The sequence below is a fragment of the Pelobates fuscus genome, chromosome 2, assembly GCF_036172605.1.
Source record: "Pelobates fuscus isolate aPelFus1 chromosome 2, aPelFus1.pri, whole genome shotgun sequence".
Classification (NCBI taxonomy): Eukaryota; Metazoa; Chordata; class Amphibia; order Anura; family Pelobatidae; genus Pelobates; species Pelobates fuscus.
This window is the reverse complement of record NC_086318.1, coordinates 176,713,687-176,737,823: the sequence shown is the minus strand read 5'-3', so window position 1 is coordinate 176,737,823 and position 24,137 is coordinate 176,713,687. Positions and strand designations below refer to the sequence as shown.

Sequence of the window (24,137 nt, the reverse complement as noted above, 5' to 3'; positions counted from 1 at the left end):
CATGGAGGTCCCAGTGTGATAGTAAGCACCGAACTGGCACATTGCTTTAACAGCCCATCCCAGCCAACATCATATTTCAACTACCTTTTAATATGTGCTTTGAACATCTTTGTTTGTCTGTTCATTTTGATATAGACAGTTTATTATCTTCAAAAAGACTTTTGAGTGCTAAAGGTTTTTTTTTTTTTCTTTTTACTTCTGTTCCTAACATAGTTAATATTTCCAAGAGCTCATATAAAAATCATTTGATTAAGTAAAACATTTCTATGCCTGTAAAGCATATACTGCTAATTCCCCTACAAACAATCCATGCAGAGACATCTCTGTAGATATCGGTTGATAAACAGATCTGACATCTGGCTAATAATAAGAGCAGCAGCTATGCAAATCGAGGTTCATTTTATAATTCTTTACTTATCTACGTAGAATTTCTTAATTTATCTTATATTTGCACAGTTTTAGATTTATTTTAACTGGTTGTCAACAGTTTTCTATATATGCATATACTTTCTACTCTTTTAGTCTTAAATGTGTAACATTTTAGATATATCTTTTGTTTCCAATGGCTGATTTTTCTACATTCTAATTCTGTATGTGAAAATCATATTGACATCCATTTGCTAATCTTTGCAGGAGCTGTCTATGGCTATATGTTATGTTTGCTAACATAACTCAGCCACTTCCTCCCAATAGCAAAGCTCTCAGGTTATTTTATAGAAGATATTTTAAGTCTTTTTTTATTAAGTAATTTAATTATTGATATCAGCCAAACTTTGCAAGGTAACGAGAAGGTGCCTGGTCAGCCTCAGATGGAGTATTGAATTTCTGCTTTGCATTTGAGAAATCCAGAAATAGGTCTCCATGCCAGGGTGCCTCTATTGCTGCCCCATAGCAACAGACACCCAAAGGTTGTGGCTTAGTACCAAAGCGGTAAGAACCCAGGGGGAATATTAATGGGATGTCTCACTTATAAGACATTTGGGATTGTCACAGTCTTATCCCATTCAGCGATACACGGTGTGACTTAGGGAGTCTTTAAAGAAACACTATAGCATGTTTTCCTGACACTATAGTGTTAAACTAGTTGGATGACCGTCCTTCCTTGCATTACATGGCTGAGATCATCAGACTTGATGATTTCAGCCAATCCAAAGATTTCCCATAAGAAAACAATGAGAGGCTATTGCACATGGTTGGCAAAATGCCACGCATGTGTCAGTCAGCATCTACTCAGAGAGTGATTGCACCTAGATGTGTTACATTAAAAAGACTGCAGGTACACGCTATAGACACCAGAAGCAGCCATTATAGACAGTGGCAGTAATACAATTGATCTCATAGAGGTGTGTGATACGAAAAAAAAGAATCCAAAAACCCAAGCAAGGTAAATGTTCAGTAAAGCAGGGTATGGAGTAAAACAGACAATATAGTCATATAAAGGATGCCTCTAGAAATGTGGCCCTTTTGCATTTGTGAACTGAATTGTTCAACATATGTATAGAGTATGCTTAGAGTATAAGGGTAGAGTGAAATAGGACAGATTGTAGTGGCATGCAGAGCCTCAGAATTAAAACTTGTAAAAGCTAGGATAATGTTAAGATTAATATAATGTGCAGGGGGTTATCAAACATTCTTAGGCCAAGAATGCGAAAATAAAAGAGTACCGAGCCGAAGTTCACATTGTAAAAAGAAAAATAGAAAAATAAAAAAAATGGAAAAAAAGAAGAGAACACGCGAAAAGGAGTAAAAAAGTGTCTAGGATCAAAGGAGTCAAAATGTATTCTACAACAGCTCTGATTCCCCCCCTTATTATTTTGGCTTAATCCCATTTATGATTCAAACTCCCATTTTATCAGCAATCTCTGAAAACACTTCTATCAGTTTTTGACAGTGTATTTCATATCAATGGGATGGAGACATTGCTAACATGCTGATGCTTTCTCTCAAATAGTCTATACATTTTGTCATTTATGGCGTAAGAGCTGTTATCGCCCGCAAGTAGAGAGTAATGCAAGATTCTTGCAGATTGAGCTTCACTTGCAACAGGGTCCCAGTGTAAACTGTGTAATAAAGGCATTTTTCATCATTTATTTTAGTACCTACGCCATCACAATTGTAGAATTTCTACAAATGCAGAAAGGATCACCAGGCTAATGACATGCACATAATTTAAGCACCTGTCAAAAAGCTTAACAACCACTAGATTAGACAGGTTGACTTTAGGTGGGAGTATAAATGGATGGATAATCAGGAATTTTACGTCTGTATTTAAAGTAATGCTATAAACACATCGTAATCAATATTATATATTTACATTCACATTCCCATTCAAACATCTGAGAATTCCAGTGGAGAAGGGACATGTTGATCTTACTTGTGGACGGACTGCAATGAATAGATATTTGTGGTCATCAATGAATAGATATTTGTAGCCATCTGACCTCTGGTCTGCAGAGGTAAACTCTTCGCTCCATAGAGCTCAGCCAGATGTTTGACAGGTTTAGTAACACAGGAGACAGGTTTTACAGTGCTATATAGTTACTGTGTTTCTTATAAATTCCGACAGTATTTTATTTACTGTTGTGTACTTACTAAGAAAGAACATTTTTTGTATAAGGCTTTTATGATCATGATCCATGCAGATCAGCATCCACACTAGGCTATTTTGCTTGAAAATAATGATTTTTACAGAAAGCCATTTGCCTGAATTTATTAGCTTTGTTCCTGCCTCTCTGCTGGCTCGGCATTAAACCTTATGGATTTTATGGCAACTACTTCCCATGCTGTACAATTTGAAATCTAATTTGCGCTGTTATATAATTACCAATCCTGGCAGGCCGGGTAATCCTCTTGGACCAATGTCCCCCTACAAATCAAAACAATAAGAAAACAACTGGAATAAGCTTCGCACAAAAATAAAATAAATACATAAATAAAATATTACTACATTTACCAAGTGTCCACTAGCTTATATTTTACAAAAGAGAATAAAATAAATGCTTTCTTGTAGAATTGGAGCGGAGTTGATAAGCACTGTAATTTCTATAATGAGGATGAGTTTAGTACACAAAGCAAGATTAAACGACACATTAAATAATAATCAAGCTCTTGCATAGAACAAATTATAAGCTATTCCAGCTATACATTTGTTAGAAAACAAGCAGTAAATGTAATAGAGATGAGACCGATAATACTATCATTCTTCTCCGTTGTATTTGCTTTGTACATTTACTTCTCTTGTGTTGCTTTGAATTCCTGCTTTATGAAATACTTGTAATGAAAATTGTCATAAAAAAAGCAATATTTGATTTAGCATGCATGAAAACCTGGCAATCTGTTACAATTAAGAGACACTATGTTATGCTTTCATAAATGATCACTTCTGTACGAAGAATCACCTGTGTATGTATACATATATATATATATATATATATATATATATATATATATATATATATATATATATATATATAACATCTACAAAAAATTAACAGAACAGCAAAATATGTTGTTCCTTTGAAAATCTTTGCTGTGGATAGAATGATGTATGAGTCGCTCAAATAATTAACCCCTTTCACCATACCTTTTATAGACTGGGTTTAAGTGCAAACTATATATATAATTTTCCAGTGAACAAAAATTTCACAGTTCTATAATGTCAGATCATTATCAGATTGTGGAAATACAACAGAGGGAAGGCTCTGACTGACTGTAAGGTGAAAAGGCCTAATTAAAGTATGTGCTATGCAATTTTGAGATGAAGTATAAAGCCATATATAAATCTAGTATTTCAAATTCTGCTGATATATTGAGAACATGTATTTCTGAATATATCTACATATGTGTTCTTATATATTAATATTACGTTATTACACCAACTGTATATGTCAGATGTTTTTGTTGTTTTTTTCCCACTAATTATTCTGGATCCTGTAAGAAGGATGATCAAGTACAATTTAGCACTTTATCAGAAATACTTTATCTACCTCGTTAACAATCTTTTATTTGTGAAACTATAAATAAACAAATGAAACGTACATAATTTAAACTGTGTAGGTGTTGTCAGACAGCAATGTATGCACTAAAACACTGCTTTGTTTACGCATTTTGTGTTTCCATCCCACTATGAAACTAGGGTTTTGTTTTTTTTGTTTAGTATTTGATAGTTAGTTTCCCTTGCCAAGTGGTAAACAGTTAATTTATTTATTGTCTACGGATGCTATAAAGTATATATCGGAGTTATTTTATAGATTGCTGTCTGTGTCTGTTTTTTGTCTAAGAGATTTGCAGTTCCACGAGTGTCTTAGAACAAAGTGATTTCAGTAAGGCTTTTGACACTGTTGCACATAGAAGGCTTATCAATAAACTGCAATCTTTAAGTTTGGATTCCAATATTGTTGAATAGGTAAAGCAGTGGCTGAGTGTCAGGCAGCAGAGGGTTGTAGTCAATGGAGTATATTCAAAGCATGGTCTTGTCACCAGTTGGGTACCTCAGGGATCTGTACTTGGACACATTCTCTTTAATATTTTTATTAGTGATATTGCAGAAGGTCTTGATTGTAAGGTATGCCTTTTTGCTGATGATACTAAGATATGTAACAGGGTTGATGTTCCAGGAGGGATAAGCCAAATGGCAAATGATTTAGGCAAACTAGAAAAATGGTCAGATTTGTGGCAACTGACATTTAATGTGGATAAGTGCAAGATAATGCATCTTGGATGTAAAAACCCAAAGGGAGAGTACAGAATATGTGATAGAGTTCTAACCTCAACATCTGAGGAAAGGGATTTAGGGGTGATTATTTCTGATGACTTAAAGGTAGGCAGACAATGTAATAGAGCAGCAGGAAATGCTAGCAGAATGCTTGGTTGTATAGGGAAAGGTATTAGCAGTAGAAAGAGGGAAGTGCTCATGCCATTGTACAGAACACTGGCGAGACCTCACTTGGAGTATTGTACGCAGTACTGGAGACTATATCTCCAGAAAGATATTGATACATTAGAGAGAGTTCCGAGAAGAGCTACTAAACTGGTTCATGGATTGCAGTATAAAACGTACAAGGAAAGGTTAAAGGAACTTAACATGTGTAGTGTAACGGACCGTTTTGCACACAAGAGGTTAAAAATCGTTTAGGCGATATTCCCCTTTTCAGATGCACAGACAGCTACTGCAATCACCAATCTCCCGAATTGCAAACAGATGAATACTCAAACTCCCGAACTGCAAACACATGAATTCACCAATCTCCCGAACTGCAAACACATGAATTCACCAATCTCCTGAACTGGAACCAGGGCAATGCTCCAAACTCCCGAACAGGAAACACACGAATGCTGTAAACAGCCGAACAGGAAAAACCATATGAACAGTTTACACTCCTGGCAGTCGCACTGTAACAGCATACAATCCAATTCCCCCCAAGAACGAGACAACACTTTGTTTGAGGGTCAAGCAGAACTGGTTTACTGGGGCTACCTGCCTGGCTTTTATGCAGGTCTCCCACCTGGTGGACACGCCCCTAGGGGACCAGATGGAAGACTGGGACACAAAGGGAAAAAGGACCAATCACAGACTTACACATTTCAACAATCCCACAATGCATCACACTCCCTCCTCTCTGACCTGGAGACAACTGAGAAGCAATCCAATTATCTCCAGGGACAGAGGCAAAACTCCATTACACACATTTTCAGTAAAAAGACATAAAATTACATACGGTTACATTTATCACATAAAACATACACATTTACATATCCCCAGATAGCTTAGATCTGAGCGCCCATTATTACCGAATGGCGCTCAGATCACATACATACAGTTCAATCGCCATGGAGCCAAAGTCTTTCCCATAGTCTTTCGTTACACGAATAGGATCCATGGCATGGCTATCTGGACGGATGCTGTTCATACGGTTAAACTACCGAATTACCAGTCATTCGGTTCCACTACCGAATGCAGAAGTAAGGTCGCTGGTGCCTCAGCGGTGTTCACGCAAATAAGTGTCCGTTTCCAGTTCCATAGTTTGGGCGCTGAACACCGCTGGCCATTAGGGAGTTAAAATGGCCGCTACCACATGTTTCGGCAAACAAAAAAAGGCCACCCAGCATTCGTCAATTAAGCTGCAGTTAACCGCAGCTTCTGGGTGGTCAATTGACGGCACACTCCAGTTCCCAGGTGGTCGATCGAACACCCCCGCAGAAAGGCACGAATACGCCTTTCTACAGAGAAAATAAAAGGTTTTAAATGCCGGGCCATAGTCTAAAGGGAGCAGGCGAGCAACCAGGCTCCTCCATTGGACAGTGTCAAGGCTGGTTCCGCCACATGTAGCTTGGAGGAAAGATGAGACAGGGGGATATGATAGAAACATTTAAATACATACAGGGAATCAACACAGTAAAGGAGGAGACTGTATTTAAAAGAAGAACAACTACCACAACAAGAGGACATAGTCTTAAATTAGACAGGCAAAGGTTTAAAAATAATATCAGGAAGTATTACTTTACAGAGAGGGTAATGGATGCATGGAATAGCCTTCCAGCTGAAGTGGTAGAGGTTAATACAGTAAAGGAGTTTAAGCATGCATGGGATAGGCATAAGGCTATTCTACCTAAAAGATAAGGGCAGGGACTAATGAAAATATTAAGAAATTTGGGAAGACTAGATGGGATAAATGGTTCTTATCTGCCGTCACTTTCTATGTTTCTATGTCTATGTTTTTATAATAGACCAGAGCTATCAGGGTTGCCAGATGTGAGTTGCCTGTGATTACAATTACGTTTCCAGATTCCCCAAAAATACTCTTCTTCCTCTCATTTTGCTTAGCACAATTTATCAAAATAGTAAAAGGGGTTTCATTTTATAAACATGTGAGCACAAATATATGCAATTCAGTTTTATAAAGCAAAACATAATATATACTTGCTTTAATTAAACCTTCCACCAAAATAAAAGAGAGAAAATTCCACGCTAAGGTGTAAAATATCTATATGAAAGTTAGCATTAGTTGCATACTTGTATGTGTATGTATAAATCCATATTTATTACGTCTATATTCTGATCTATCTGCATTTAAACAAGATGTGTCTTGAATGTATTGGAAATGAAGTCAACATAGGATGCATTATACAAGTTAAACCATAGTGTGAAGATCTTTACTATAACAGCGTGTGAGAAATAAAAGCTGGACAAAAAGTAATTTATAGAGTTGGACAACCACTTTATTTTTTTCATGTAAAATAAATTAGTTTGCTGACAAAACCTTACACTTCTCTTTAGAACAGTAGGCAAGACAAAATGTTTAGAAAACAATTTATCAAAACTAGCTTACTATGATTATTTTAAAATGTAAATGAATTATTTGCTTCGAGTTCTCTAGAATGACAAGTCAAACATGTTTTGACAAAAAAGAGAAGAAATGCTTGATATAAAACATTGGTAGAGTCTATCTGCCTTGGGAATATGAAGTCATGTATTAGGAGAAATATTGTCTCTAAAATAAATTTAGATTTATTACTTGTCTTGTTTAGAATCCAAATGGTGTATGCGCAAGTATTTTTGTTTTACCTCTGTTATTGCATACTATGAACTTTACAAAAAAAAAATCTTATAATATTGCCAAATAAATTGCCACCAGAGAATGATGTTCAAAGTAGGCCTCGTCCTCATCCAATGGTCAAGGGTTTAAGATTAAAAAAAATCGAAACAAGTTTTTTTCCGATAAACCATGAGCCATTAGGACAGATGAGAAATAATTTCACGTCTAATCAAATTGGTCCATTTATGGTGAAACCTAAATGATGGAGCATTGAAGGTAAATTGGTGATTGGTTAGAGTAGCAACTATAATGAGAGTAGAAAGTGTTGCACATGGTGTCTCTAATATCACAGTATGCACAGCCTTTCATGGTTGGATGCCATTTTTGGATCCCAAGTAGACTGCATATGCTGCCTTTTATCTTCATAGACAAGTGAGTAGCATGTGTGCCATATTGCATTGAATATAATAATTCTAACAGCTGGAAAACAAAGAAAGCCATAGACCCAACTGAGCTGAAAACTCTCTGATATGTAATTTCTAAACATCTGATTCATTTCATGGCTGTTACACTGAGCAAATGTTAAAATGACAAATAAAACACAATATTTCAATGCTTTCCTGCTTTCAATCCTCCCTCTCAAGGCACCAATATCTAATTCTTAATTAAAAATAACTTTCTTTTTGCTGATATCAGCAGCGTTCTTTTGAGGTTGTAGCCAAAATCAAGCTAACCTGTCACTTTACACATGCAGATGTTTAATGCAGAGACAGAATTAGTCAGTCCCATACTGAGAAAATCCTGCCTATTACTGCATGCGTTAGCCAAATAGTCTTCCATCTTCTTTTTATAAATTAACTTTTTTTTTTTTACAAAATGGTATATTGAAAAGACTTTCATAGTCAGGTATGTAACAAACCAAAGAAAACAATGCTACCAAAGTATCCAAAAAGTTATGCAATTGGGAGGGTAGATACAGAAAAATAGAACAATTGTGGTGTGAAGTTTTCAATGTTGGAGGTAGGGAAGAGAGGAGAAAAAAGGGTAGAGGGAAGGGACAAGGTTAGAAATAGAGGAGGGGGATGAAGTGAATATATAAGGTGGAAAGAGAGAAGGTCAATATGTTCGGTTTAGACTATTGTAAGAGCAACTCATTCAGGTGCTTCACCATCAATGACGTAAATGAAATGCGATGAGTCTTTGAGCAGAATACAAGGGGACCATACCATACAGATAAAAATTCTCCGATCCTCCTCTGTTTTGTTTGTGTGTATCTAGGTACTCTTTAGGGCTGAATCTATGTGTTGTTAATGTACTGAGTCCTCCAATGATTAGCAAATAAGGTATCATAACAGCTGTGTTATTGCTTCCATACTGGTGAAGGAGCAGGACAACGGTGATCTCCCTTCTCTTAATCACGCATAGAAAACAAATCTGCACACTAGATCATCAGTGACTATAGTTACTTTGAGCCTTTTTGCAACTTCACTGATTGCATTGGATATGGAGGTTATAAATGTAACCCAAAAAACACATAACTTCAATGAGAAATCTTCTACAGTTGCATCAGCAAAATCAGTATAGCTGCTGAATAAACTGTGAAATACTTCAAAAGGCATAGAGACAGGTAGAAAAGTAATCAACACCTTAATTTGCACAAAAAAGCAATAGTCCATTAATTCATTAAATGCCCTCTAAATAAAAACACTTTGTTTAAATTACAGAAGAATCAATGCCATATCTACAACTAGAGAGAAAACCAAAAACGTATCACATTTACAATTTACAAAACTAGCAAGCAAAAGCAGGTGTGGTATTTTAATTATATGGTCTTTTTTATTGCACTTGCTAACCTACAACTATGTGTGCTTTCCTTGACTTTGAAAATTAGCTTGTCATTGGCCAATCTAAGTTATAGACAAGCCCTGTCTTAGTCTGCATATATGAATGCCTTACATTACTTACAACTTAAGTAGCCCAATTTTCACTTTGTAGAAAGTTAGGGTTTGCAATATCATCGTTACAAGGTTTTTTGCATCCGTATGGAGCAATTTGTAATTTTTGTAAATAAATCTCACAAAAGTATGGAAATAAATTATCCTGCAATTGACTCTTGTGGAGGAATACAATTATATGTAGTACAAAAAAGGTCAAAGTTGCATGAAAAAAAAGTCAATATTTCCCAGACAGGGCATGACAAATATGTTAAAAAATGCAAGTCTCGCCTCGTCGAGTAGATAGCCGACACTTGAGACTTCTTGACCCCCCTGAATGCCCAACAAGGTTAAGGTATATAGCAGGTACACGTATCACATGACGAACAGACACAAGATAGCCAGAGCATCGCCCCTGCATGCCTATAAAAGGCTGATAGCTACACTGTCTCAATGACGAGTTACACTTGAAGGTGGAAAAGAGGGGTATGGGTAACGCCCGTTCTAAATTGGGACGAGCAGAGACTACACTACGCCCAAACCACTGCGTACATAGATAGGCGGTGATTAATATGAAATATGAATGTCACTGTGTTGTATCTGATCCTTTGTACTGTAACCCTGAATCCCCCACCCTACCCCTTTTTTTTTTCTGTACCCCCACCCTTTCTATTTTATGATCGAAAACAATAAACTCAATTAATAAAAAAAAAAAAAAAAAAAAAATGCAAGTCTCATATGTTTGTTACAGGATTTCCCATGAAATAATTTATTTCCAATTTCCTGGCTAATCCTTTTGAGCTGGAAATTTAGCCTATGCCTAATTGGGATGATCATTGCTTTATGATATATTAGCCTTAGTCTGAGTAATAATTTTGCACGTCATTAACCAGCCTTACTATAATGACCTTAGAAATTAGAAGCGAGAAACAAGACCTTGATCCCAATATAGAAAATGTGTATAAATGTTCTATATGTTTACACACAGCACATTGATCAGATAAAATTGCTAGTGGGTGAAACATTTATTTCACTTGCAGTAAAATTTAGATGGAAAAAAAACCCCATCAGCAATTCCAGATCTGGTGATTTGTGAAATGCATTATAATTATAGCAAAAAGAGTGTCTTTGGCAGAATTTAATTTGGCAATGATTTACAACATGAATTTATAGACAGGAATAGAATTGCCTATATATCATAAACCTGGCTACAGTAGGCAGAGTGGTTGAAAGACAGATACAACTACGGGACACTAGCCATCATAAATCAAATACACTTTTAAGAGACCACTTTACACTCATACAATCGTATGTGAATGTTATCATATTTTATAAACACTGATAAAAAATTAGATTTACCTTTTCGCCTTTTTGGGCACTTTGTTCTTGTTGACTCTATTAAAAATAAAACAAAACACAACACGTTAGAAGAAATTCACAGTTAATTTCTTATAAATAGTTATCAGGGATGTTTTTGTCAATTATGTTCAACTGTAGTGATTGGCAGCATAAATCTATGTACAGAATATTCGGTTTTATTTTAACTTTTATAATTTTATTTTCCAGGCTTTTTCAGTGAAATTACCATAGCTGAGCTGGAACGAATTGGGTTTCCAATTAAGAAACCAGACATCCCTGGCTCTGAATAGAAGGACTGTCATAAGGCAACATAATTATAAGCTTTAGTAGAAATCAGAGTGGTTGAATATAGTTCAATAGACACAATTTGGGGCCTATTAGGGTTGCATATGTTCAATTTCACCATTCCCAGGAGAGTTTCAAAAGTAGGCAATAATATGACCCATACTTTCTTCATGCAGTACTAATAAAGAAATGAAACAACAGTATTTGATTTAATATACACTAATAACACATAATATGTACCTGCATGCAGGGCCGGACTGGGAACTAAAATCAGCCCTGGAAAAAAATTCTATACCAGCCCAATAATGCGTCGCGACAGCATAGTGTGCTGATATAGAGGGTGAAAAAATAACTTGAAATTGAAAGCGCTTACTCCAACGAAGGAACGCATATAGGGCTTCAAAATAAACAAGAGAGCGCCTTTATTTTAAGTAGACGTACATTTGCATGTAATCAATGTTTCAGTACAACTACTTTGGCCTATTAAGGACATTTTAGTAATGGTACTGAAATGCTGAATGTCTGCAGTTGCACAACTAAAAAAAATGAAGGGATCTGGTTAATTTTGAAGTTCTATGGGTGCGCTCTTCACTTTGAATATGTTATTGTGCATGAGTATGCAACTAGCAACAAGACTGGGCCAATACGTGCTCATTACACACATACACACACACATATATTAATGACATTTATGTGTGTATTATGCATATATAAATGTATATTACTATATGTGTAAATATTATAGGCTTAATTATATGTTACTAATACACACATTAATATACATGCATATTTATGTGTGTATTACTGTCAGGATCACATCAATTTACTTCTATTACCTTTACCTCGTTTAGTGTATCTTGTCTCCAATTGTCTCCTTTTTTTTCTCTTACAGCGACCCTTGTGCATATTTTACTTCATCCCAGTCCCTGTGTGTTTCTTTTTACCCTTCTCCAGCCTCTATTTCTCTTTCCCCCAGCCCCTTTTGTGTTGTTCTTAGCCCCAGACACTTTGTCTCTTTCTCCCCTTCCAAATCTCATCTGTGTGTCTCTTTCTAACTCCATACTCTGTGTGCCTCTCTCTCTTCTCCCAGCTACTCTCTGTCTCTTTTCCCCAGCCCAGCGTTGCCTCCCACAAATCTTGTGTCACTTTGTCCCCCTTCCCTACTGTATGTCTCTTTGTCACCCCAACAAACCTTCTGTGTGCCTCTCTTCCCCATCTCCTCCCTGTGTCTCTCTTACCCCTCTGTCTCTTTGTACCCCCATCCCCTGTGTCTCTCTATTACCCCATCTGTCTCTGTGTCCCCCCTTCTCCTGTGTCTCTCTATTACCCCTCTATTTGTCCCCCCATCCCCTGTTTCTCTATTACCCCTCAGTCTCTGTGTCCCCACTCTCCCTGTGTTTCTATTATTCCTCTATTTGCCTCTCCCCCTTCCCCTCTATTTGCCTCTCCCCTTCCCCTCTATTTGCCTCTCCCCTTCCCCTCTATTTGCCTCTCCCCTTCCCCTTTATTTGCCTCCCCGTCCCCTCTATTTGTCTCCCCCTTCTCCTCTATTTGTCTCCCCCTTCTCCTCTATTTGTCTCCCCCTTCTCTATTTGCCCCCCTTCCCCTCTATTTGTCTCCCCCCTTCCCCTCTATTTGTCTCCCCCTTCCCCTCTATTTGTCTCCCCCTTCCCCTCTATTTGTCTCCCCCTTCCCCTCTATTTGTCTACCCCCTTCCCCTCTATTTGTCTACCCCTTCCCCTATATTTGTCTACCCCTTCCCCTCTATTTGTCTACCCCCTTCCCCTCTATTTGTCTACCCCCTTCCCCTCTATTTGCCTCTCCCCTTCTCCTCTATTTACTCCCCTTTCCCTCTACGTATCTCCCCCTTCCCCTCTATTTGCCCCCCTTCCCCTCTATTTGTCTCCCCCTTCTCCTCTATTTGTCTCCCCTTCTCCTCTATTTGCCCCCACTTCCCCTCTATTTGTCTCCCCCTTCTCCTCTATGTATCTCCCCCTTCTCTATGTATTTGCCCCCCTTCCCCTCTATTTGCCTCTCCCCTTCCCCTCTATTTGCCTCTCCCCTTCCCCTCTATTTGCCTCTCCCCTTCCCCTCTATTTGCCTCCCCCTTCTCCTCTATTTGTCTCCCCCTTCTCCTCTATTTGTCTCCCCCTTCTCCTCTATTTGTTTCCCCCTTCTCTATTTGCCCCCTTCCCCTCTATTTGTCTCCCCCCTTCCCCTCTATTTGTCTCCCCCTTCCCCTCTATTTGTCTCCCCCTTCCCCTCTATTTGTCTCCCCCTTCCCCTCTATTTGTCTACCCCCTTCCCCTCTATTTGTCTACCCCTTCCCCTCTATTTGTCTACCCCATTCCCCTCTATTTGTCTACCACCTTCCCCTCTATTTGCCTCTCCCCTTCTCCTCTATTTACTCCCCTTCCCCTCTATGTATCTCCCCCTTCCCCTCTATTTGCCCCCCTTCCCCTCTATTTGTCTCCCCCTTCTCCTCTATTTGTCTCCCCCTTCTCCTCTATTTGCCCCCACTTCCCCTCTATTTGTCTCCCCCTTCTCCTCTATGTATCTCCCCCTTCTCTATGTATTTGCCCCCCTTCCCCTCTATTTGTCTCCCCCTTCTCCTCTATTTGCCCCCCCTTCCCCTCTATTTATCTTCCCCTCTATTTATCTTCCCTTCTATTTATCTTCCCCTCTATTTGCCCCCCCCCTCCCCTCTATTTGCCCCCCCTCCCCTCTATTTGCCCCCCCTTCCGTGTGCCTGCTTAACTTGTCACAGGAGGACTGAGGGAGGGGGCGGAGCTAACGACCATGCTCCCTCGCGGTCCCCATAATTCCTAGCATCTACACATCATAGAGTAGTGATTACTCTAATGATGTGGCTGAGCTGGGGATTATGGGAACCACGAGGGAGCATGGTCGTTAGCTCCGCCCCCTCCCTCAGTCCTCCTGTGCTGACAGCTATGCTGCTGTCAGTATCAGTGAGTGTGCCGCCGGATCGCTTGGGCGGCCGCCCGGCACACTCACTGATACTGACAGCAGGTACGGCTGTCAGCACAGGAGATGGGGCCGCTGGCTGCAAGGTAAGTATAAATCCTCAGAGTGTGCCGCAGGACCGGCCACCCGGCGGCACCGACAATGCGGCCGGCGGCCGCAATATTATTAAAATATAGGGATCAGGGCTCCCTCCAGCCCCCCAGGTGCCGCGGCTCACCGGGAAATTTCCCGGTATGCCAGTCCGGCCCTGCCTGCATGTTACTAATCTAATTGATATATATAGGTACCTCTCTAAATCACCATACAAATGCCAGATATGTAATTCAGGTTATTATTTAAATGGTCATTTATGAAATAGCTTAAGTTCCAGTGGGGTTTATACTTTTATTAACAGGCACCAAACAAAATAGACATAGAAAGGTTATATGCACCAGCACCACTAATACCTTTATTCTGGTAGCGTTAGAAAGAGCAGGATTACCCACAAGGCAGCATAGGCCCAGACTCAGAAAACAGTTTCAGCACGCACACACACACACACACACACACATGCACGGATACACACACCTCACAGAAACAGAGCCCAGGTGTCTAGGAGGAGGCCCAAATCTAGCATTGGATAACGTTAAGGGCTCTGTTGTCCCCCTTCTGAACTGTAAAATACAATTTCACAGAGAAGCTTTTCCAACCCGTATACAAGTTATTAAGAAGTTTCGTGGGGGAAGAGGGATCCTCATTTAAACGCCAACATTTTAACCAGACATTTCCATTTTATCTGATACCAACTATATATTCTAAACTTATTTTTGTCTTAAAATAAATTATCTTATGCTGAACATATTCCACTTCTGTACTGACTTTCTACTGAATTACGCTAGTGACAGTTAAAGGATCACTATAGGGTCAGGAACACATATATGTATTCCTGACCCTACCGTGCTAAACCCACCATTTAGGTGGCTTGCCCCTCCCCCCCCCCCTCAGCCCACCTATAAACGTTTAAAACTCACCTTATTTCCAGTGCTGCGTGGGTCTGCCGGTGCTGGCTCCGCCCCCTTGGTGACATCATTGAAAGGGCAGATATTTTTGCCAATTCAATGCTTTCCCATAGCAAAAATCAGCATGGGGGCGGGGCCAAATGCCATTTTGGCCATCATGACTCCCTCATAGAGATGCATTGAATCAATGCATTTCTATGAGGAAAATTCAGCGTCTCCATGCACAGCGTTGGGATGCTGAACGGCAGGGCTGCTTACTGCCCTGAGCCAGGAAGCCCCTCCAGTGGCCATCTGAGGAGTGGCCACTTGGAGGTGTCCCTAGGGGCAATGTAAACACTGCCTTTTCTGTGAAACGGCAGTGTTTACATGCAAATGCCTGAAGGGAGTGATTATACTCACCAGAACAACTCCATTAACCCCTTAACGCCGTTACGGCGTGCTATGCCGTCACGGGTTAAGTGGGCTTTAACGCCGTTATGACGGCATAGCACGCCGTAACGGCTTGCAGCCCCAGGAGGTAAGTTATACTTACCTCCGCCGCGATCCGCTTCGGGAGGACTGCCTCACAGCCCAGGCAGCCCTCCCACGGCAAATGAGGCCCCCGGGGGCCATGTGATCGCTCTCAAAGAGCGATCACATGGCCCCCTATAGCTGGCTGTGGATATGCCAGCAGGGGGACTGTTTGAAATATCAGACAGTCCCCCTGCTGGTGGGAAGAATTAAAAAAAATAATTAGACATGTGTAAAAATAAAATAAATGCATTTTTATATATATATAATATGTACATCTATTATATATATAATATATATACATATTATATATATGTAACGTCATACAGAGTGTATTTTAATATTAATATAAGTATATATATTAATATTAAAATACACTTAGAATGACATTACATATATATAATATGTATATATATTATATATATAATAGATGTACATATATATATTATATATAAATACGTATAATTAAAATAATAAATAAATTAAATAATAAAATAAATAAATAAAATATTGAAACAAAATTTAATATAAATTATATATGCATATGTAATTTCATTCTAACTGTATTTTGTTATTAATATATATATATCGGTAACAAAATACACTTAGAATGACATTCTATATATATCTATCTATATATAAAATGCAAATAACCGCAAATATATATATATAGATAAATACATATAATTACATAAAAGATTACATCAGTATACACGTAGAATTTAAATACCTATAAATGCATATATATTAAAATTCTACATGTATATTTAAATAATCTTTTAACGTAATTATGTGATTTGATTAATTAAAATTTGATTGACATGCATGACAACACAGGGAGAAAGTGCAGAGAATTTAATTTGCAAGCACTATATTTGACCCTGTAACTCTCCAAGACACCATAAAACCTGTACATAGGGGGTACTGTTTTACCCGGGAGACTTCGCTGAACTCAAATATTCGTGTTTCAAACTGGTAAATTGTATTACAACGATGATATTTTAAGTAAAAGTGAAGTTTTTTGCATTTTTTACAAGCGAACTGCACTTTTATGGTCTATATTATTGTTGTAATATGTTTTACTGTTTTAAAACACTAATATTTGTGTTTAGTGAAGTCTCCCGAGAATAACAGTACCCCCCATGTACAGGTTTTATGGTGTTTTGGAACGTTAGAGAGTCACATATAAGGCTTGCATTTCATTTTTTTCACATTGAAATTTGCCAGATTGGTTATGTTGCCTTTGAGAGTGTATGGTAGCCCAGGAATGAGAATTACCCCCATGATGGCATACCATTTGCAAAAGTAGACAACCCGAGGTATTGCAAGTGGGGTATGTCCAGTCTTTCTTAGTAGCCACTTAGTCACAAACACTGGCCAAATATTCGTTTTTTGCTTTTTTCACACAAAAACAAATATGAACGCTAACTTTGGCCAGTGTTTGTGACTAAGTGGCTACTAAAAAAGACTAAACATACCCCACTTTCAATACCTTGGCTTGTCTACTTTTTCAAATGGTATGCCATTATGGGGGTAATTCTCATTCCTGGGCTACCACACCGTCGCAAAGGTAACATTACCAATCTGGCAAATTTCAATTTGAAAATGTAATGTTCTATATTTGACCCTGTAACTTTCCAAAACAACATAAAACCTGTTAATGGGGGGTACTGTTGTACTCGTGAGACATCGCTGATTACAAATATGTGCATTTTTTTTGCAGTAAAACCTAACAGTATTATGACATTCACAGTTAAAATGTCAGATGGAAATGCAAATTTAAAAAAAAATCTTATTTTCTCACATTTTTTTTACTTTTATTCATAATAAATGATGTTCCATATATGAATAGTTAATGATAGATTAAAGCCCTGTTTCTCCTGAACAAAATGATATATAATAAGTGTGGGTGCATATAATTTGAAAGAGGGGAACTACGGGTGAACAGACACATAGCGCAAATTCCAGTTTTTGTTTACGTTTTGTTTTGATCAGAACGTGCACTATTGACTCCGTCCTGAAGGGGTTAAGCTATAGTAGTTCTGGTGACTATAGTGTCCCTTTAAATATTACCCACTTCTGTGGGAGATAGCATTATTCATGTAACTTAATATCTAATAAATTCTGAAAATTACCTGAATAGTTCATTTGCAACATTTGCCAAATTGTACTATTGTTTTAATGAAGGGTGATGGGAATGTCTGTCTTATTGATTCTCTATCTTTGATGGTAGGAAACAAGGCAAAAAAGCATTGTTTTTTATTGACTGTTCTTTTCTGTAAATCTACCACAATTCTGTATCCATTACATGAATGAAACTCCACATTTTTAATATATTTAGGTGTTCTGAGACTTATTGAAGGGTGAATATATTGATCTGATTAATACATGAGAACATTTCAGTAGAAGAATCATTTCAGAAAACAGAGGCTTCTTTGGAAGATTTTGTACTTCAAATAATTGCTTTTTTTAATTTAAACTATGCACAATAGATTCTGTACTAAAGTTTCAGCAAATGGCACCTTGGAATGCATTAGGGTAATGAAAATCACTGACTTTTCCTTAGGTTGCACCTTTCCCTCTTTTTGAAATCTATGCCACCGACAAACACATAACCCTTTCAGTGCCGTATTAAAGAAATGGGGAAAACAATAAATATAATGTTTTTTACATATTTAGACTTTCCATGGCATGGCAGTAAAGACCACATTATGCACAGTTTTAGTGAACAGTGTATCTCCAGCAATTGAGTTTATGTTTACCTGGTCAAATGACTGAAAATACTACTGGTTAGTTAAGCACACCACGTTACTAAAGCTTGATCCATGCTGCCACAGTGGTTCTCTATTATTTGAGAACCAGAGTGGAATTGCCTTGCATTACTTTTGCATGGGCAATGAGGCTATTTATAGCGGATGTTTGGAGGGTACTGCCAAACATAAGTAAAAGTAAAATAAAATGAAGCAGCCAAATTCCAGAAAAAGCTACAAGCTGGATATGGGAAAGACTGACTTAGGTAATCCAAGATTCTGCCTTCTGAACAGCCTCCTGAGGAGGGGCATGGTTCTGGAGAGGTCTAATGAGGATGAAAGACCAACTCTAATTGACTCAGAATCTAAGTCACACACAGATTGACAGTTGTTTCTGAATCAAAAAGTCATGAGAGCGTAGGGACTTTTGCTTTAGCTTGGCAGCCAGCAGTTTTCCCGCCTTATTCCTCTGGGCATTATACTGTTGGCCTAACCTCGTCATTCTCCTCTCTGTGATTGGAACTGCAATGCATTAAGCTCCTGTCTGAACCTGTTGCTTTAAGATGTATTGGCACAGGAGGGGTGAAGTTTATTTAACCGTTCAATTAATTAACTGTATGTCTAATATGTTAATTTATATGCACAGATGTAATAATTTACACTTTTCTACAGCCTTAAACTAAATATCACAAGTAAAGCACCTGTTTGTAGTTTCTTCATCTATTATTTACAAAACGTAATGATTCATTTTATTATTTACTGTTAGTCATGTAACTGTGGTTATGTAACTATGATGTCATTTTTACCACTAAAATTCAAGTTTAGTGTGTTTGGAACTATATAAATATGTCTGTGGACCGGGTACTTTTTTTTTTCTCATTTGATAAAGCCCGAAAGCGTGAAACACATTGTGGATTTTATATTGTTTGTTTCTAATAAAGTATCTATTGGCTACCTTTATTTTTGGTCTTTGCCAAATACTTTGTTATTTTATCCCTATACAGTTGTTTACTACCTGGCATCTGTTTCTACCACGAGTGACTCCAGCAGAACATAGTGCGGTTTGTCTGCTCGTTACACTGTTAGTAAGATTTAAACATATTATTTCTGCACTTATTTATATGGAGACAACTATTGTATTTTTTCCTTTTGTCCTGCATGGTCCACCTTACTACTACTCTACTGTGAAGAGTACCAGAGAGATCCTACAAGTGTGGATCTAAACCAATGTACACTGAATAAACTGAAGCTGGTCTGAGCTCCACAACCTGTGAATTGTCAGATGTGGACTTATGTAGTGTGTTTACCTTATTTGAATTTATATATTGCACTATTGCCTTTCCTGTTTTTTTTTGTTATAATTCTTTATTTTTGAAAAGGCAGTCAGGTGAAGTAGTAGACAGCAAATATTCCAGTGTGTACATATCTCATTCAAGAGACAAAGTATATTCATATCATATTGCACTTAGTGTTGCATTGCATTGTAAAAAAACAAACAAAAAACTGTTGACATATTAGTGCGTTTTAGTATTGTATACAGTCAACACTCATTTTGATGTCTCATTACTTCTCTGTCCCCTTCTCCCTCCACCGCCCCGTTTTTAAAATTTTTGAGATTGAGGTAAAAGGGGTATTTGAGATTGAGGTATTAGGGACAGAAATAGGAAGGAGAGTGATAGTTATAGATATAACTGTTAGATATCCTGCTGGGCAGGAAATAGGAGGTGCCTCCAGGCATTACCATTTCTGTGCCATAGCCATCCGGGCAGCTAGGTATATCATTTTTAAAAGTTTCTGTTCATGCCTCGTGAGGCCCTCTGGAGGTCTAGAGAGCAGACAAGCTCATCCAAGTCTAGTTTCCATTGCATAATCTGGGATCCCGGGTCCGCTACAGAAACCAGCCACTACAGGGACGACCACCACACATGAACATAGGTTCCCTTATCTCCACACTGATGCTAACAAGCATCTGTGGAGATCAGTTTCATTTGATATTGTTTCACTGGGGTTGTTTACCATCGAAATATCGTTTGAAATGACTGCTCCTGGAGAGTTACACACGTGTGCAGGACTCCCAGATCTCCTGCTAGTCTATCCCCTCCAGAGTCTCCCCCAGGTCAGCTTCCTATTTTTCAGCGTAGCAGAGAGGTCCCCACTCATTGGATTCAGAGCTAAGGTGACTATAGAGAAGCATGATTCATTTGGTCTGTGATGTTTCAGTAAAACATATTTTTTCAAAGAAAGTCATCTGTTTAGTGGACACTTTTTCAACCTCTTTTTTTTGCGAGGTCATGTATTTGCATGTATCGGAAATAGTCTCTGGACTGGAGAGGAGTTATATTGTTTAAGTGCTCGTACATGACCAGTCCTTATTAATATAGAGGTGTTCATATCTTTGAAGTCCAGTGGCTTCTATCCTCTTATAGTCCCTAGCTTGCACACCTGGCAGAAATGCCCTGTTTCTTAGGACTGGTGTTAGCGGGGAGGGGAGCTCTCCAAAGGAGTATTTGTGCCGTATTTGATCCCATATTCGAATCGAGTTGAATATTGCTGGGCAAGAAGTCCTCAATATATGCCTTTGGGTTTTTGGAACCCAAATGTACAATCGGGGGAGGTCTATGACAGTCATTAGGCACTCTATGACAACCCACCGTCGTTTGTCAGGTGGTGAGTGCCAGTGAACAATTTGGGTCAGCTGTGCTGCTAGATAATATAAGTATAGGTGTGGCAAGCCCAGTCCCCCCCCCCCGTGTCTTAGGTCAGTATAAAAGGCGGGCAAGCCTGGGATGTTTGTTTTGACATATGAATGTGTCTATTGCCCTTTGCATGCCTGTTAAATGTTCCCTGGTGACCCCTATAGGTAGGGGTTGAAACAGGAAGAAAAGTCTTGGTAGGACATTCATCCTAATGGTGTAAATGCGTCCCGTCCAGGAGATTGGTTTGTCCGTCCACTGTTCCAACTCCCTTACGAGGGTGTGAAAGAGGGGAAGATAGTTGCGGTGAAACAATAGTGCGGGGACCGCAGTTAAGCGGATACCCAGATAGGTAAACTCCTTAGTGGAAATCTTTAAGTGGTGTTCATTATGGATAAGTGCCACATCATGGGTCGAGAGATGGAATGGCATGGCTGCTGATTTAGCTAAATTACTATATATTATATACGGAGAGTTCTCCATATTGTTGTAGAAGTGTTGTCGGGTGTGTCAGAGAAGTCTGTGGGTCGCCAAGAGTCAGGAGGACATCATCTGCATTGGCTGATACCTTGACTTGTTATCCCATTATCCTTACCCTTTGTATATTTGGGTTGGATCTTATAGTGTGTAAAAGTGGTTCTATGGTAAGTGCAAACAGCAAAGGGGAGAGTGGACATCCCTGCCTCGTTCCGTTACCTATGGGGAATGGGGTCCTGTTAGTACCCATTATAAGTGTCTGAGTGTAGCCTGCTGCCCTACAGCAAGTGGGACGGATGAGATGATATGTGGCACTCCGTTTCAGGGGCACTGCCTGACAATGTGGCCCTCCTGGGCCATGTGATTGTGATTTAATCACGTTCACATGCCTTCAATAGCCATCCATGCAGCTGCTTTTACATAGTTATGGGATTTTATAAATTATAATTCGAAGGACCTGCTTGACAACCCAAGCAGAGAGCCCGGGGAATTTAAATTGCAAGCTATATATTTAATCCTGTAACTTTCAAAGTCACCATGAAACCTGTACATGGGGGTACTGTTGTACTCGCAAGACTTCATGGTTAATTCTTATTCCTGGGCTGCCATACGGCCCTAAAGGCAACATAGACCCAGCAAACCAGTCTTCTAAATTTCAAAGTGCATACACTGAAAGGGGGAAAGTCCTATATTTGACACTGTAAGTTTCCAAAGCCCCATAAAATCTGTACATAGGGGGTACTTGTGAGACATCACTGAATACAAATATTAGTGTTTTAGAGCAGTAAAAGCTAACAGTGTTATAACATTCACAGTTGAAATGTTATTCAGAACTATAAAATTAAGAACATTTCTCAAACTTTTTTAGATTTTATTCAAATAAAATTATGTTTCATATGTAAATATTTGATGTGAAATGAATGTGAATTACGGTTGAATACACATATAGCTCAAATTCTAAGTTTTGTTTATGTTTTTTCCTCCATCCTCAAGGGGTTAAAGAGACACTATGGTCTCAAAAACAATTTTGGTAAGGGGAAGTCAAAGAAATTGCCTAATGGTGAAATTTGTATTAAGGAAAATATTACCATCTCAAGAAGACTTTCATATGTAAGAGGTTGCTAAAATGTCATCAGAATCTATGGGTGGCTTTTTTTTTTACTCATAATACATTGTGCAGCATGATATATTTGTAACTTAATATCTAATAAAATCTGAAAATTACCTGAATAGTTCATTTGCAACATTTGCCAAATTGTACTATTGTTTTAATGAAGGGTGATGGGAATGTCTGTCTTATTGATTCTCTATCTTTAATGGTAGGAAACAAGGCAAAAAAAAACATTGTTTTTTTTATTCACTGTTCTTTTCTGTAAATCTACCACAATTCTGTATCCATTACATGAATGAAACTCCACATTTTTAATATATTTAGGTGTTCTGAGACTTATTGAAGGGTGAATATATTGATCTGATTAATACAATACAAGATTAATACAATAAATATATACACTGCTCAAAAAAATAAAGGGAACACAAAAATAACACATCCTAGATCTGAATGAATTAAATATCCTTCTGAAATACTTTGTTCTTTATATAGTTGAATGTGCTGACAACAAAATCACACGAAAAATAAAAAATGGAAATCAAATTTTTCAACCCATGGAGGTCTGGATTTGGAGTCACACTCAAAATGAAAGTAGAAAAACACACTACAGGCTGATCCAACTTTGATGTAATGTCCTTAAAACAAGTCAAAATGAGGCTCAGTAGTGTGTGTGGCCTCCACATGCCTGTATGACCTCCCTACAACGCCTGTGCATGCTGATGAGGTGGCAGATGGTCTCCTGAGGGATCTCCTCCCAGACCTAGACTAAAGCATCTGCCAACTCCTGGACAGTCTGTGGTGCAACGTTGTGATGTTTGTGGATGGAGCGAGACATGATGTCCCAGAAGTGCTCAATTGGATTCAGGTCTGGGGAATGGGCGGGCCAGTCCATAGCATCAATGCCTTCGTCTTGCAGGAACTGCTGACACACTCCAGCCACATGAGGTCTAGCATTGTCTTGCATTAGGAGGAACCCAGGGCCAACCGCACCAGCATATGGTATCACAAGGGGTCTGAGGATCTCATCTTGGTACCTGATGGCAGTCAGGCTACCTCTGGCGAGCACATGGAGGGCTGTGCGGCCCCTCAAAGACATGCTATCCCACACCATTACTGACCCACTGCCAAACCGGTCATGCTGGAGGATGTTGCAGGCAGCAGAACGTTCTCCACGGCGTCTCCAGACTCTGTCACGTCTGTCACATATGCTCAGCTTGAACCTGCTTTTATCTGTGAAGAGCACAGGGCACCAGTGGCAAATTTGCCAATCTTGGTGTTCTCTGGCACATGCCAAACATCCTGCATGGTGTTGGGCTGTAAGCAAAACCCCCACCTGTGGACATTGGGCCCTCATACCACCCTCATGGAGTCTGTTTATGACCGTTTGAGCAGACACATGCACATTTGTGGCCTGCTGGAGGTCATTTTGCAGGGCTCTGGCAGTGCTCCTCCTGTTCCTCCTTGCACAAAGGTGGAGGTAGCGGTCCTGCTGCTGAGTTG

General features: G+C 38.8%; 1 long non-coding RNA gene across 1 annotated transcript in view; it reads right to left on the bottom strand.

Annotated features, from left to right (window-relative positions):
- LOC134585676 (uncharacterized) overlaps positions 1 to 24,137 on the bottom strand; it is a 243,636-nt gene that overhangs the window by 5,552 nt on the left and 213,947 nt on the right. The window contains exons 3-4 of the long non-coding RNA XR_010086538.1: positions 10,829 to 10,864; positions 2,825 to 2,866 (exon numbers count right to left, since the gene is read on the bottom strand). This is a non-coding gene — a long non-coding RNA (uncharacterized LOC134585676). The remainder of the gene's footprint in view (positions 1 to 2,824; positions 2,867 to 10,828; positions 10,865 to 24,137) is intronic.